At 43.8% G+C, this 12,776-nt stretch overlaps 1 pseudogene; it reads left to right on the plus strand.

Annotated features, from left to right (window-relative positions):
• The first annotated feature begins 8,790 nt into the window (after window positions 1–8,790).
• On the plus strand, window positions 8,791–9,177 carry LOC140594380 (small ubiquitin-related modifier 2 pseudogene; annotated as a pseudogene).
• Window positions 9,178–12,776: the final 3,599 nt, after the last annotated feature.

A 12,776-nucleotide genomic window follows, 5' to 3' on the forward strand; every position in this document is an offset into this window, starting at 1 on the left:
GAAAGGAAAAAAAAAAAAAAAGACCCACTAACCCACCATCAATAATCAGAGACAAGGAGTTGGGCACATGTAAAAAATCTCTTCCCATCTCTACTCCACAAAAAAAAAGTTCCTGGAACTTGTTGTTTCTGTCCCCATTTTCATTGGAAACCCCAGTCCCCTCATTCCACAGGGGCCTGGTAAGACTCCTTATTTGAGAACTCTATCTCTACCCCCTGCAGTGAGTGGGGGGCCTGGCTACAGTAATGACTATGATTGGTTTGACTTCAAGTGAATCAACTGAAGTCACCATTATAATCAGTACATGGAAAGGGTGTCTTTTTTCTCTGGGACTATAGCTATAAGATTGAATGAAGTGAGAGCTAACTCCCACTATATGAAGAGAACAGGTTAGAAAACGAAACTGAAATACAGAGAAAAGGATAGCTAAGAGCAGAAGCAAGAGAAGAAAAACCATATTTGAAACTCAGTCTAAGACAGGTCTAGGGTCAGCAGATCATCAACATTTCATAACTATTTGAGCTAATAACTCCACTTTTGGCTAGCACTGGTTTTAGTTGGATCTCTGTTATTTGCAGCTAACTATAACTGTGAAGGGAAGGTAGAAAGCCAATTAACTTCTTTTGTTTATGTATTTTAAGATTTTTCATTATTTTTAAAGCTCTTCATTTTATTATTTTTTTTTTGAAGTTTTATCTATTTGAGTAATCTCTACACCCATGATGGGGCTCAAACTCACAGCCCCTAAGATCAAGCCGCATACTCCACCCACAAGCCAGCCAGCTGCCCCTAATTCCTTTTTTTAAAAAAGAGTAGAAAAGGGGGACCCTGGCTGGCTCAGTTGGTAGAGTATGCAACCCATGATCCCAGGGGTTGCTTTAGTTCAAGACCCAGATTTGGCATACAGCTTACTTGAGGAGAAAAAAAAAAAAACATTTGTGGGGTCACAGACACGATCTCCCATGATTGGGAAACTTGCCCAGAATATGCCAGGTTTCAAGGATTCCAGAGTTACAAAGTTGGCTGTTTTCTTTCCTTCCTTCCTTCTTTCCCTCTTCCTTCCTTTCATCTCTCTCTCTCTCTAAGATCACCTTATCAGTTGTGTGGAGAAAGATTAGGGGGGTTTATTAAGGGAAGAGAAAGCAGGGAAGCTATGATATATATTCCTAGCTAGAAAAATAACTAGCTAAAGTAGTTTAGACCCGAGTGTCATGGTAGCAAAACAAAGGAAGAGAAGCAGATTTAAGAACAATTTTGGTGGCGCTGCTAGGACTTGGTTATGGACCAGATAGATGTAAGGGGTTGAATTGTCAAAATGAATAAATAAAATGGATAAATTAATATATGCTGAGTTCAGCACAGAGAAAAGTGGTATGTCTTAGACCCTATGGTAAGAAGTGCAATAGTGAAGATGAAAAATAGTCTCTGTCTTCAAGGAGTTTATAACAGGGATTTCTAAGATTCTTCTTTTTTTTTTTTTTTAAGAGTTTATTTATTTATTCATGAGAGACACAGAGAGAGAGGCAGAGGGTGAAGCAGGCTCCCTGTAGGGAGCCCAATGTGGGAAAAGATCCTAGGACCCTGGAACCATGACCTGAGTCAAAGGCAGATCAACCATTGAGCCACCCAGATGCCCTGCTCCTAAGATTCAAAAAAGAAACCCAACAACAGCAACAACAACAACAACAACAACAACAACAACAACAACAACAGGAATAGCAAAGGTCTCACCAGCAGTTGAAAGAATGGGCTTTGTATTCCTTCTAGACGTGGGAGGACTGAGCCTTGCCTTTATAAGACAGAACTTGTGTTAACTCTGATAACCTAGCCTCTAGCCACCCCCCCTCCAGGCCATTGTGGGGATTAGGGGAAGGACTGCTATTGAGAGGGCAGTGGGTGAGGGGAAGGAAAAAAGATGGAGGCAAATATATGCGAGATGGGAGCCCATGCTGAACTTCATTGTCATAGTCAGCAAAATAGGATTTGGAGAAACAAGGGGTATGAGAATAGGTGTTATATAGTGATGGAATGCTAGCTTCCGAGTGCTCTATCAGGCCAACTATCTCAGAGGGCACAGAACAGAAAGGGTCTCACACCAGGTTAAATGCTCAAATCACACTCATTATTAAATCAAGGAAAAACACAAAGAGGGAGAAGCAAGGGGAAAGATGGGTTAGATTGACACATTTAGGATAAGATGCAATGAAGTGGAAGCGTGACAGTACCTGAATCCTGGAGGGGACATAACGTTCATGTGATCTGTCTCTTGGCTGTATCAGGACCAATATGTACTTACATTTTGGTGTACTTACAAAGTCTAGAGTTGAAGTTTGAGCAAAAAGGCCTGCCCCCCTAGAAGTTTCCCTGAATCAGTGACACATGCTGACACCAAAGAAATCAGTGACACATGCTGACACCAAAGAAATCAGTGACACATGCTGTCGCTAGGTGACACAGCAGTACACCTGGCCACTGGTGTACTCATCAAGTGGCAGGTGAGCAACTATGGGGTGTTACTTGTATATTTTGGTCAGAGGATGCGGCCAGACTGGTCGTTATAGTCTGCATTAAGACTTAATGCAGGAGGGTCATCTGGGTGGCTCAGTTGGTTAAGTATCTGTGTTTAGCCTCAGGTCATGATCCTGGGCTCCTGGGAATGAACCCCCCCATCAGGCTCCCTGCTCAATGGGGAGTCTGCTGGTCCCTCTCCGCACACCCCCACCTCATGCTTTCTCTCAAATAAATAAATAAGTAAATAAATAAATAAAATCTTAAATTAAAAAAAAAAAAGACATCATGAATGAGGGGCCCCTGGGTGGCTCAGTAAGGTAAGTGTCTGACTCTTGATTTGGGCTCAGGTCATGATCTCAGGGCCCTGAGAGATAGCCCTGCTTCCTTCCAGGCTTTTTGCTCAGTGGGGAGTCTACTTCTTTCCTCCCACTCCTTCAGCCCCTCCCACCCCTCTCTGTCCAAAATAAATAAATAAATCTTTAAAAAAATCACTTCATGTATGAATATTTAGTGTCTTGGTACATTTGGGATAACACCAATACTTTGAGTTCCAGTGTCTCATATACTTTCACTACCTCAAAAATAGTAGGTATCTCTTGGACCTTCCATCCTTTGTATATTTAACACATACATCTAGTGTATATTATCTTTCCTTAACAAATTTATATAAGGTTTTGCCATTATCTTACAAATCATAAACTTATTCATCTTCTAAAATGGAATAAAATGGTCTACAAAGCAAACGCATGTTACAGTAGGACAGTGTATCCAAGTCAGAGAAAACTCTGGGAATGGTATAAGCTAGTACCTGGAGAGGAATACCAAGTAAGATCCCTGGGGAGGACCCTTCAAAGACCTAAGAGGAGAGGGACTTTTTTCCTTGGGAGTCAGGAGCTAAACCCAGGAAGGGAAGGGAGCCAGCCAGAGCCTGCAATGGAGTGCTCAGGGGCCCATGGCTAGAGATGTGATAGGGAAGCAGCTAGGATAAGCAAATGCAGCCTATTATCCAACAGGATTGCTGACACCCAAACTTGGAGCCAGAGACTTTTCCCTGAGGCCCCCAAGGAAGGGAGAAGTCACAGAAGAGGTGAGAGGAAGCACTGCCAAGCAGAAGTCCAGCCTAGCCCAGTGCAGCCCAGCCTTAGGGCCTGTGAATAAAAACCAGCTCATACCAGGACTCCCCAGGTTTCTTGCAAATCTGTAACTTCCTTAAAGTTAGCTATTTTTGTTACTCCTTGTTTCCAGGCAGTTCAACTAGTAAAATGAATGGGGTTTAGGCAAAGACAGGAGGAGGTGCAGTGGGGTGGGGGGTGGGGGGATTGGTTACTTATTTAAAAGCTGGCCTGGTGATTGGGAGCAGCCCCTAATGGGGAAGGTATGTGTTGTTGGGATGGGGTGGGTGGGGGAGGGTACAGCAGCGCCCAGGGAACCTACGGGAAGAGCTGAGGGAAGCCAGCTGCATCCTAGTGGAGGTGTGAAAGCTGGATGGGGCCGGCGTTGGGGGGGATGGGGGTTGAAGTGAGAGCTCTGATCCGGGCTGCTCTGCTAGCCCCTCGGGGTATACTTGGGCTTTTAAAACCACTTTGCTTTGTAGTCAGAGTATAGGAACTGACTGCTGTGGGCAGGGGAGACTGTGGGAAAGAGTTGGGCCCCTCCCCTCGGGGCTCCCACCGTGCCTCCTCCATCACTGTACACTCATTGTCTCTTCTCTGTGGGTCTCCCCCGCCAGACGTGAGCGTCCCGGGAGCAGGCACTGTGTCCGATTCACCTCTTTCTGCCTCACAATGTGGCCCAGCGTGGGGCCTGACACTTGGAAGTTTCTCAAAGAGTTACTTGTTGAATGAATGAACAAATGAATGCTTTCTCCCAACTACTCTGAACTCTAGAAGGGATTTACAAAGAAGGAAAGGCCTGATCGCTGCTCCGGATTCCTTACATCACTTAGCCAGGCATTCGTGTGCCTCCGGGATTCAAGGAGGCAGTGAACCCCTAAGATTTAGTTTCTATGTTTATGTGCATTTTCCTGGGGATAAGATTCTACATAATTTATCAGGTTTTTAAAGAGGTGCCTGTCCCCCCTCAAAGAATGAGAGTAATCATTGAGAAAACAGTTCCAGGATGGCGATTTTATTAAGTTTGTTCAGCATTTATTTCTCTGAACAAAATCACTTTTCATACCAACACTGCTGTTTTCTTCCTGTCTATAATCTCTTGAGTTTATTTTGTAATGTCAGAATCATCTGTTCACCTGAGTAAATGGTAACAAGATGCTGATGGGGGCCAGGGCATGCTACCCTGAAACAGGGCACCCTCACTTATTCAATATTTATCTTAAGCTGAAGGAATTTTTTTTTTTTAAAGATCTTATTTTTAAGTAATCTCTACTCCCAATGTGGGGCTCAAACCTACAACCAGGAGATCAAGAGCCACTGGCTCTAATGCAGTGACCAACCACATGCCCCTAGCTGAAGGAATTTGTAAAAGCCAAGAAGCAGGAGGGTCACTCTGACCTCCCCCACTTTCTTCCCTGAAACAGGTCATAAAACTCCCCTGTGAAAGGCACCCTCCCTGTACCAGGAGGAAGCAGGACCTTCTTGTTAGCAGGGACAGAGGATTTAGGCCGGAGAAGGCTGTGTAAACAAGCCGTGTTAAGCTAACCATTATCTTCCTAGTTACTTCTTCACCATTTACGACCCCTAGCCCAAACCCCCTAGTCTTGTCAATTGTTCACAAACTTTTATTTCCCTAAAAGGTATAAAACCTTCCTGCTCTGGTCACTTCTTGAGGTCCTCATTCTCTCAGAAGGCTCTCACGTATATGTAAAAATTTTTGAAAACCGTATATGCTCTTCTCCTGTTCATCTGACTTCGTCAGTTTCAGTTTCTGACCAAGCCAGGGACCCTGTGAGGGTCGAGGGAAACTTTTTCCTCTCCTTTGGTACTATCACCTTCGCATTCTCCCAGAGCTTCCCCTTTTGTCACCCCCGCTAAGGCACCCTTAATTGATTTCTCTTGCATTCAGGGGTTTTGCAGGCGGGGAGCCAGCGGGGAGCGGGTGTGGGGCTTCAGAAGTGAGACCTCCAGCGCCGAGGCCGAACCAGGAAGAGGGCTGCTGAGATACTCGGCTACCTAATCCAGTTCTCCTTGCACGCTCAGCAGCCTCCCCTCCCTCTGCATAACAATGGAAGGAAAGAGGAAGTGGGAAAAAAATAAGGTCGTGTAATTGAGTTAGAAGGGGTAATTACCAGGACCCCGGAGCAGAGGGAAAGTACCACCCAGAAAGAAGAGCTGAAGACCAGCCTACGAGGAATGAGTAACACATACTTGCTGGTGCAGGGGAGCAAAAAAATAAAACCTCAGTGCTGGATTGGCCAGGCACTGGAAAAACCTGAGGTAGGCAGCGAGGACTGGGCTACAGTAGATTCAAGGGAGGAGGAGAGTGAGCTCCAAGCCAGGCGGGGATTTTGCAGCAGCTGCTGTGCCCTGATACTGAGTATCGGTGCCGCAAGGGAGGGATGAGTCAGTCCCAGCAGGTCCAAGTTTAGGATTAAAGAGAGAGCCAGTAGGAAGGCACTCAGCAAACACCTTCCTGTGAGAGGGCTAGTGACCATGCTAAAGAGGGATCCCAGTCCCCTACGGGACACCAAGGAAGCCCTGAACCTACCAGAAGGGCTCATTTGCATGGAGACTGAGCATGAAATGCTGTTTTAAATTGCCTTCCCTTCCTCTCCCCAGAAGTTCCTGCCAGCTTTGCCACCCTTCGCTTGATTTCATAGAGTTGTTTAAAACCAGGGTTGGGGGATCCCTGGGTGGCTCAGCAGTTTGGCGCCTGCCTGCCTTTGGCCCAGAGCGCGATCCTGGAGTCCCCGGATCCAGTCCCACGTCGGGCTCCCTGCATGGAGCCTGCTTCTCCCTCCTCCTGTGTCTCTGCCTCTCTCTCTCTCTCTCTCTCTCTCTCTCGCTCTCTCTCATAAGTAAATAAATAAGTCTTTAAAAAAAAATAAAATAAAACCAGGGTTGGCTTAGAGTGGAAGGCGAAGGGGCAATGCCAGATTATGGTGGTGAATGTCACATCTTGCTTCAGGAGGCAGGGAAGGGCAGGGCGTTTTGAAAGGAGAATTCTTGGTTATGGGTGCGGCTGTAAATGCATCCTGCACCTTGATGCCTCATGGGAGAGAGCTAGGAGCTGTGCGGGGACCCGGCAACAGTGGGCTGGTTTCTTTGAGGAAGTAAAGCCCACCACCTCATCCTGACGTTCATGGTAGTTGAAAGGATGGCAGGACCCGACTGCATCACTCATCCTAAGTCTGTATGGAAACAGAAAATGCCCTGGGCACATACTGACCCGCTGTATGAACTGTTAGTTCACGGTGCCTGAGCAGCCCCTGAAGCAGCATGTTAGAGTCCCATGCAGGGGAGGAGGTTCTTCATAGGTGACTTTGATTAGATGGTTTTGTGTTTGTTTTGTGGTAACATATATACATATTGAAATTAGCCATCCTATTTTTTCTCTAAAGATTTTTTTTAAGATTTTATTTACTTATTCCTGAGGATACACAGAGAGGGGAGAGAGGCAGAGACACAGGCAGAGGGAGAAGCAGGCTTCATGCAGGGAGCCCGACGTGGGACTCGATCCCAGGTCTCCAGGATCAGGCCCTGAGCCCTAGGCGGCGCTAAACCGTTGAGCCATCGGGACTGCCCCTAAAGATTTTATTTTTAAGCAGTCTCTACACCTACTGTAGTGTTGGGTTTCGAACTCACAATCCTGAGATCAAGAGTTGCATGTATCACCGACTGAGCCAGCCAGGCGCCTCTTAACCATTTTAAGATATACAAATTCAGTGATGTTAATTAAAACCACAATGTTGTACAACCAGCACCATGATTTCCAAATTTTTTCCATCACTCTAAACAGAACCTCTCTACTCATTTGTGCGATTATTTTTGTTGTTACTGTTTAAATAACTTTTTCTCGGGTTGCGTGGGTGGCTCAGTGGTTGAGTGTCTACCTTAGGCTCAGGGCATGATCCTGGTCCTGAGGATCGAGTCCTGCATGGGGCTCCCTGCGAGGGAGGACCCTATGTCTGTGTCTCTGCCTCTCTCTCTGTCTCTGGTGGATGAATAAATAAAATATTTAAAAATAGTAATACATAAAAATAAATAAATAACTTTTTCTCTAGGATATATGTTGATCTCTGCTGGTAGGTGGAGTCAGGTCAAGTTATACAGAGTCAACAGATTTCTTCACCTGAGTTTCTTTTGTCACAGGATTGCTGTGAGGTCTTTTCTGTGTAAACAGCTTTGCTACTTTCCTTCTACATACCCACACTTTTTTTTTTTTTTAACAAAGTAGGAATTATATCAAACTACTCAAAACTCAGTGCTTAACACAACCCTTTTACTTGCTTGCAATTCTGTGAGTCATCAAATTGGATGGGAATCAACTGAGCATTTCTTTTTCTTTCTTCTTTTTTTTTTTTAGATTTTATTTATTCATGAGAGACAGAGAGAGAGGCAGAGACATGCAGAGGGAAAAGCAGCCTCCTCTCAGGGAACCCGATTTGGGACTGGATCCTTGAACTCTAGCATCAGGCCCTGAGCTGAAAGCAGAGTTTAACCGCTGAGCAATCCAGGTATCCTTCTTCTATTATTGTTAACTAGGGTCATTTATGCCAGTGTAGTCTTCTGGTGGTTCAGCTGGGGCTGGATGATATAATTTGACCTCATTCATATGTTGGGAGCTGGCTATGGGCTTGGGTATATATTTCCAGCATGTTACATGGGTGGTAGGGTTCCAAAAGCAAAAGAGAAAGATTAAGACCCCAGTGCAACTGGTTTTCAAGCTGCAGTCTGACTCATCATTTGTTAATGTCCCATTGTACAAAGCGAGTCACATGGCCAAATCCAGAATCTTTGTGAGTGAGGACTTCATGAAATCCAGATACATCCAGTGTGATTCCTTGGGGCCATGATTGCAACAAGGCACCACACCTGCATTTTGCATTTGCTTTCCCCCTTAACAGGATATCTATTTTCCAAGTTGATATAATCATCATAATTACATTTGTAATGACTACACAATAGTCAATCAAATGACTATGCCAAAATGTGCCTAATCATTATTACTTTTTTTTTTTTTTTTGTGGTTTGTTCTAATTTTCACTGTTAAATATGTCATTTAGCTCTCCCTCCTTCACCTTGGCCACCTCCTCTGTCTGCCACTCCTGGTGCCACCTTGTGCTTCTTTTGTATAGATCGGTGCCTCTCTTGAAGCGAGGCACTCTCCATGGCTGATGAAAGGCCCAAAGAAGGAATCAAGACTGAGAACAAGGATCTATTAATTTAAAGGTGGTGGGCAGGATGGTCCAGCAGGCAGTGTAAGATTAAGAGGTATACACCTCTTAGTAAACTCGTGAAAGCCCACTGTAAACAGCAGGGTTTGTCAATGAGGCAGATCAGATTCTGTTTTGATGGGCAGCCAATCAATGGAACAGACACACCTGCACATTTGGAAATGGAAGATGAAGACACACTAGATGTTTTCCAGCTGCAGACAGAAGGCTGTGTATTACAAAGGGAAAGTGAGGGGCATCTGGCTCAGTTGGTAGAGCATTCAACTGTTGATCTCAGGAGTGTGAGTTCAAGCCCCAAACCTGTGTTGGTGTAGAGATCCCTTAAAAATAAAATCTTAAAAAAAAAGTAAAAGAGAACCTGCTACTTTACTCCAGAACTTTGTTCCTCCAGACTAAGAAGATATTCTCAATGAGAAAAGCAAAACTTGGTTCCACCACATCTGGATTAATTTGGTATAGTTTTCTCTATTCTCTCATTTTCCTCTTCCCTATTCCTTTGTTGTACATAAAGTAATTGTGTGTGTACATAAGCACATTACATTTTTTTTTCAGGGATCCCTGGGTGGCGCAGCGGTTTGGCGCCTGCCTTTGGCCCAGGGCGCGATCCTGGAGACCCGGGATCGAATCCCACATCGGGCTCCCAGTGCATGGAGCCTGCTTCTCCCTCTGCCTGTGTCTCTGCCTCTCTCTCTCTCTGTGACTATCATAAATAAATAAAAATTAAAAAAAAAAAAAAACCATTTTTTTTTCATTTTTTTTTTAACTAAATGGCCAGTAGTGTGTTTCGATGGACATCAAATGGAGATGGGATACAAGAAAATACTGGTTCTATGGGACAGCCCAGGTGGCTCAGAGGTTTAGCACTTGCCTTTGGCCCAGGGTGTGATCTTGGAGTCCTGGGAACGAGTCCCACATCGGGCTCCCTGGGTGGAGCCTACTTCTCCCTCTGCCTGTGTCTCTGCCTCTCTCTGTCTCTCAAAAATAAATAAATAAAATCTTAAAAAAGAATACTGGGTCTATGAAAATACCCCCTTACTCCATTAATGGCATACTCATTTATATTCCAGTAAGTTTATATGAGTTTATATGAGTTTAAATGAGTTTATTCCACTCATTTATATTCCAGTAAGTTATTTTCCTTTCACTGTTTAACAAAAAAGGACAGCATAAAAAGCCTTGCATAACTTGTTCAAATGGAGAATTTTAACGTTTTTCATTTATCAATGTAAAACCAAGGACGATTTTATAACATTTTTGTATGTAACTGTTACATGTAGGGCACTCTGTCTTTAAGTAGGAATAAATTACTTGAAAAGAAGTGAAAACTAGGGGCAGGTGGCTCAGTCGGTTAAGCGTCTGCCTTCAGCTCAGGTCAGGATCCCAGGATCCTCCATTGGGCTCCCTGCTCAGCGGAGAACCTGCTTCTCCCTCTGCCTCTCCCTCTGCTCATGCTTGCTCTCTCTTGCTCTCTTTTTCTCTCTCAAATAAATAAGGTAAAAAAAAAAAAATCTTAAAAAAAAAAAGAAATGAAACGTAGGTAGTTCTCCCTTCAAGTGTCTTGTTCTATAAACTGCTTGTTCTTTAAAAAAGTTATTGGAACACCTGGGTGGCTCAGTGGTTAAGCATCTGCCTTTGGCTCAGGTAGTGATCCCAGGGTCCTGGGATCCAGTCCCCCATTGGGTTCCCCACAGGGAGCCTGCTTCTCCCTCTGCCTATGTCTCTGCCTCTCTCCGTGTGTCTCTCATAAATAAATAAATAAATAAATAAATAAATAAATAAATAAATAAATTCATCTAAAAAGTTATTAAACAGATATTTATTGAGTACCTACTATGTGTAAGCAATTATTCACAAGGACTAAGGATGACTGTTTACTTAGAATTTTTTCAGGAGAAATTCAGACAAACATGAATATATAACATGTACTGTGGAGAAAAAGCAGGGAAGAGAGATTAGAACCGGAAGAGAAGTGGGTGGAGGGTAGGTTTGCTATTTTAGCTCTGAGCCACCCAAGCATCCTTGTAGTCTTTTATCTTGACCACTTCAATCTTTTGCACCTTCTAGCTTTTGAGCTATAATTGCTATTTTCTGTTGCTCTAGGGTATATGTACATGGGGGGAGACATATTAAGTGGCACACACATACACACGCACAAACATGGTCAGGATCACACTTTGACATATGCATGTTTCCTAGTGTGAAAAAAAAATCAGGCATAAAATATCTGGAATCATAAAGGGTCAAATAACAGGGGAAACCAATTTTTTTATCAGGGGACTTAGGTAGCTATTTCTTTGAATAGCAGCTGTATCTTGGCCCTGAAAACGAATAAAAGGTTCCTTGGCAGGGGTCTATCTGGGTATGTGTGGTTCTGACCCTGTGCTCTGTGCTCTGCTTGGTTGGGTGCACTCTTGGGCACTGACCAGGAGGTGGGGCCACTTTTGGCAAGAAGAACCTGAGTTTTGGGCTCTTTGTGTCTATTTCTTTTTTAATTTTTATTTATTTTTTAAATATTTTATTTATTTATTCATGAGAGACAGACAGAGAGAGAGAGAGAGAGAGACAGGCAGAGGGAGAAGCAGGCTCCATGCAGGGAGCCTGATGTGGGACTCGATCCTGGGTCTCCAGGATCAGGCCCTAGGCTGAAGTCGGCATTAAACCGCTGAGCCACCGGGGCTGCCCCTATTTCTTTTTTAAAAAAAATATTTGTTTGAGAGAGTGTGTGTAAGTGTGCAGGGGGGAGGGGCGGAAGGAGAGGGAGAAGCAGACTCCCTGCTGAGCTTGACCCCAGGACCCGGGGATTATGACCTGAGCTGAAGGCAGACACTTAATGGACTCAAACACCCAGGTACCCCTCTTTGTGTCTATTTCTACTTTTTTTTTTTTTTTTAGAGAATTTTCTTATTTAAGAGAGAGGGAATGAGTAAGCAGGTGGAGGAGCAGAGGGAGAGGGACAAGCAGACTCTGTGCTGAGTGCGGATCCCAACAAGGGGCTTTTATCCCATAACCCTGAGATCACAACCTGAGCCAAAATCAAGAGTTGGACACTTAACTGATTGGGCCACCCAGGCACCTCTGTTTCTACTTTCTAAGTCGTTCAGTAAGGGCAAGATCAGTGTCCCTGACCCATAGTATGTCTGTCTGCCCCATGAGAAAATGTTTCATTAATTAATTAATTCATGTATTTATGCATCTGTTTATCCAATAATTTGTCTACTCATTTGGGCATGTATTTATATGTTATTGCATTCATTCATTCAGTACATATTTATCAAGGTCAAGATTCATGCTCGAGGGATCAATGATAACTAATTAGAGAACCTAAGTGGGTGCCCAGGAAAAGGTCCCAGTCACCAGATCTGCAGTTGTTGGTGTTGTGTAAATTGACATCCTGGCAATGTACTGATCAACTCTTCTTGGTCCATTAACTTTGAACAAATAAACTAGTGTTTTACCACTCCAAAACCAAAATGTGCTGACTGAACCTTCTTTACCAGGAAAATGGTATTACATTTCTCTTTGTGATATGGAAGGTTAGAACAACAATATGTGACCTACAGCTCTGGGCACTGATTCTGTACTATGTCAGCTGTGAAGAAACAGATGTCCCTGCATTCTTTTTTTTGGCAAGTATATGTACCTTTGTGCTTTTAAAGGACGAAGGGCATTTTTTTAAAAAGCAAAATTCAGACTCCCTGTCCTTAAGGAGTTTATAATCCAATTGGAGCAATAAAGCAAGTTCACCCAGAGTTATAGATCACAGAACTAAGAAACTTCTTTTTTACTAAAGGCTGGTATCTGGTCTGAAATTCCCTACCAACATGGAATTCTCCTTGCAAAGTACAATGAAAATAGTCTTTTCAGCTCTGTACCAACACTTCTCTGGGGAAGAACTTACTATTATTTATTTATT

Source organism: Vulpes vulpes, chromosome 11 (assembly GCF_048418805.1).
Source record: "Vulpes vulpes isolate BD-2025 chromosome 11, VulVul3, whole genome shotgun sequence".
NCBI lineage: Eukaryota > Metazoa > Chordata > Mammalia > Carnivora > Canidae > Vulpes > Vulpes vulpes.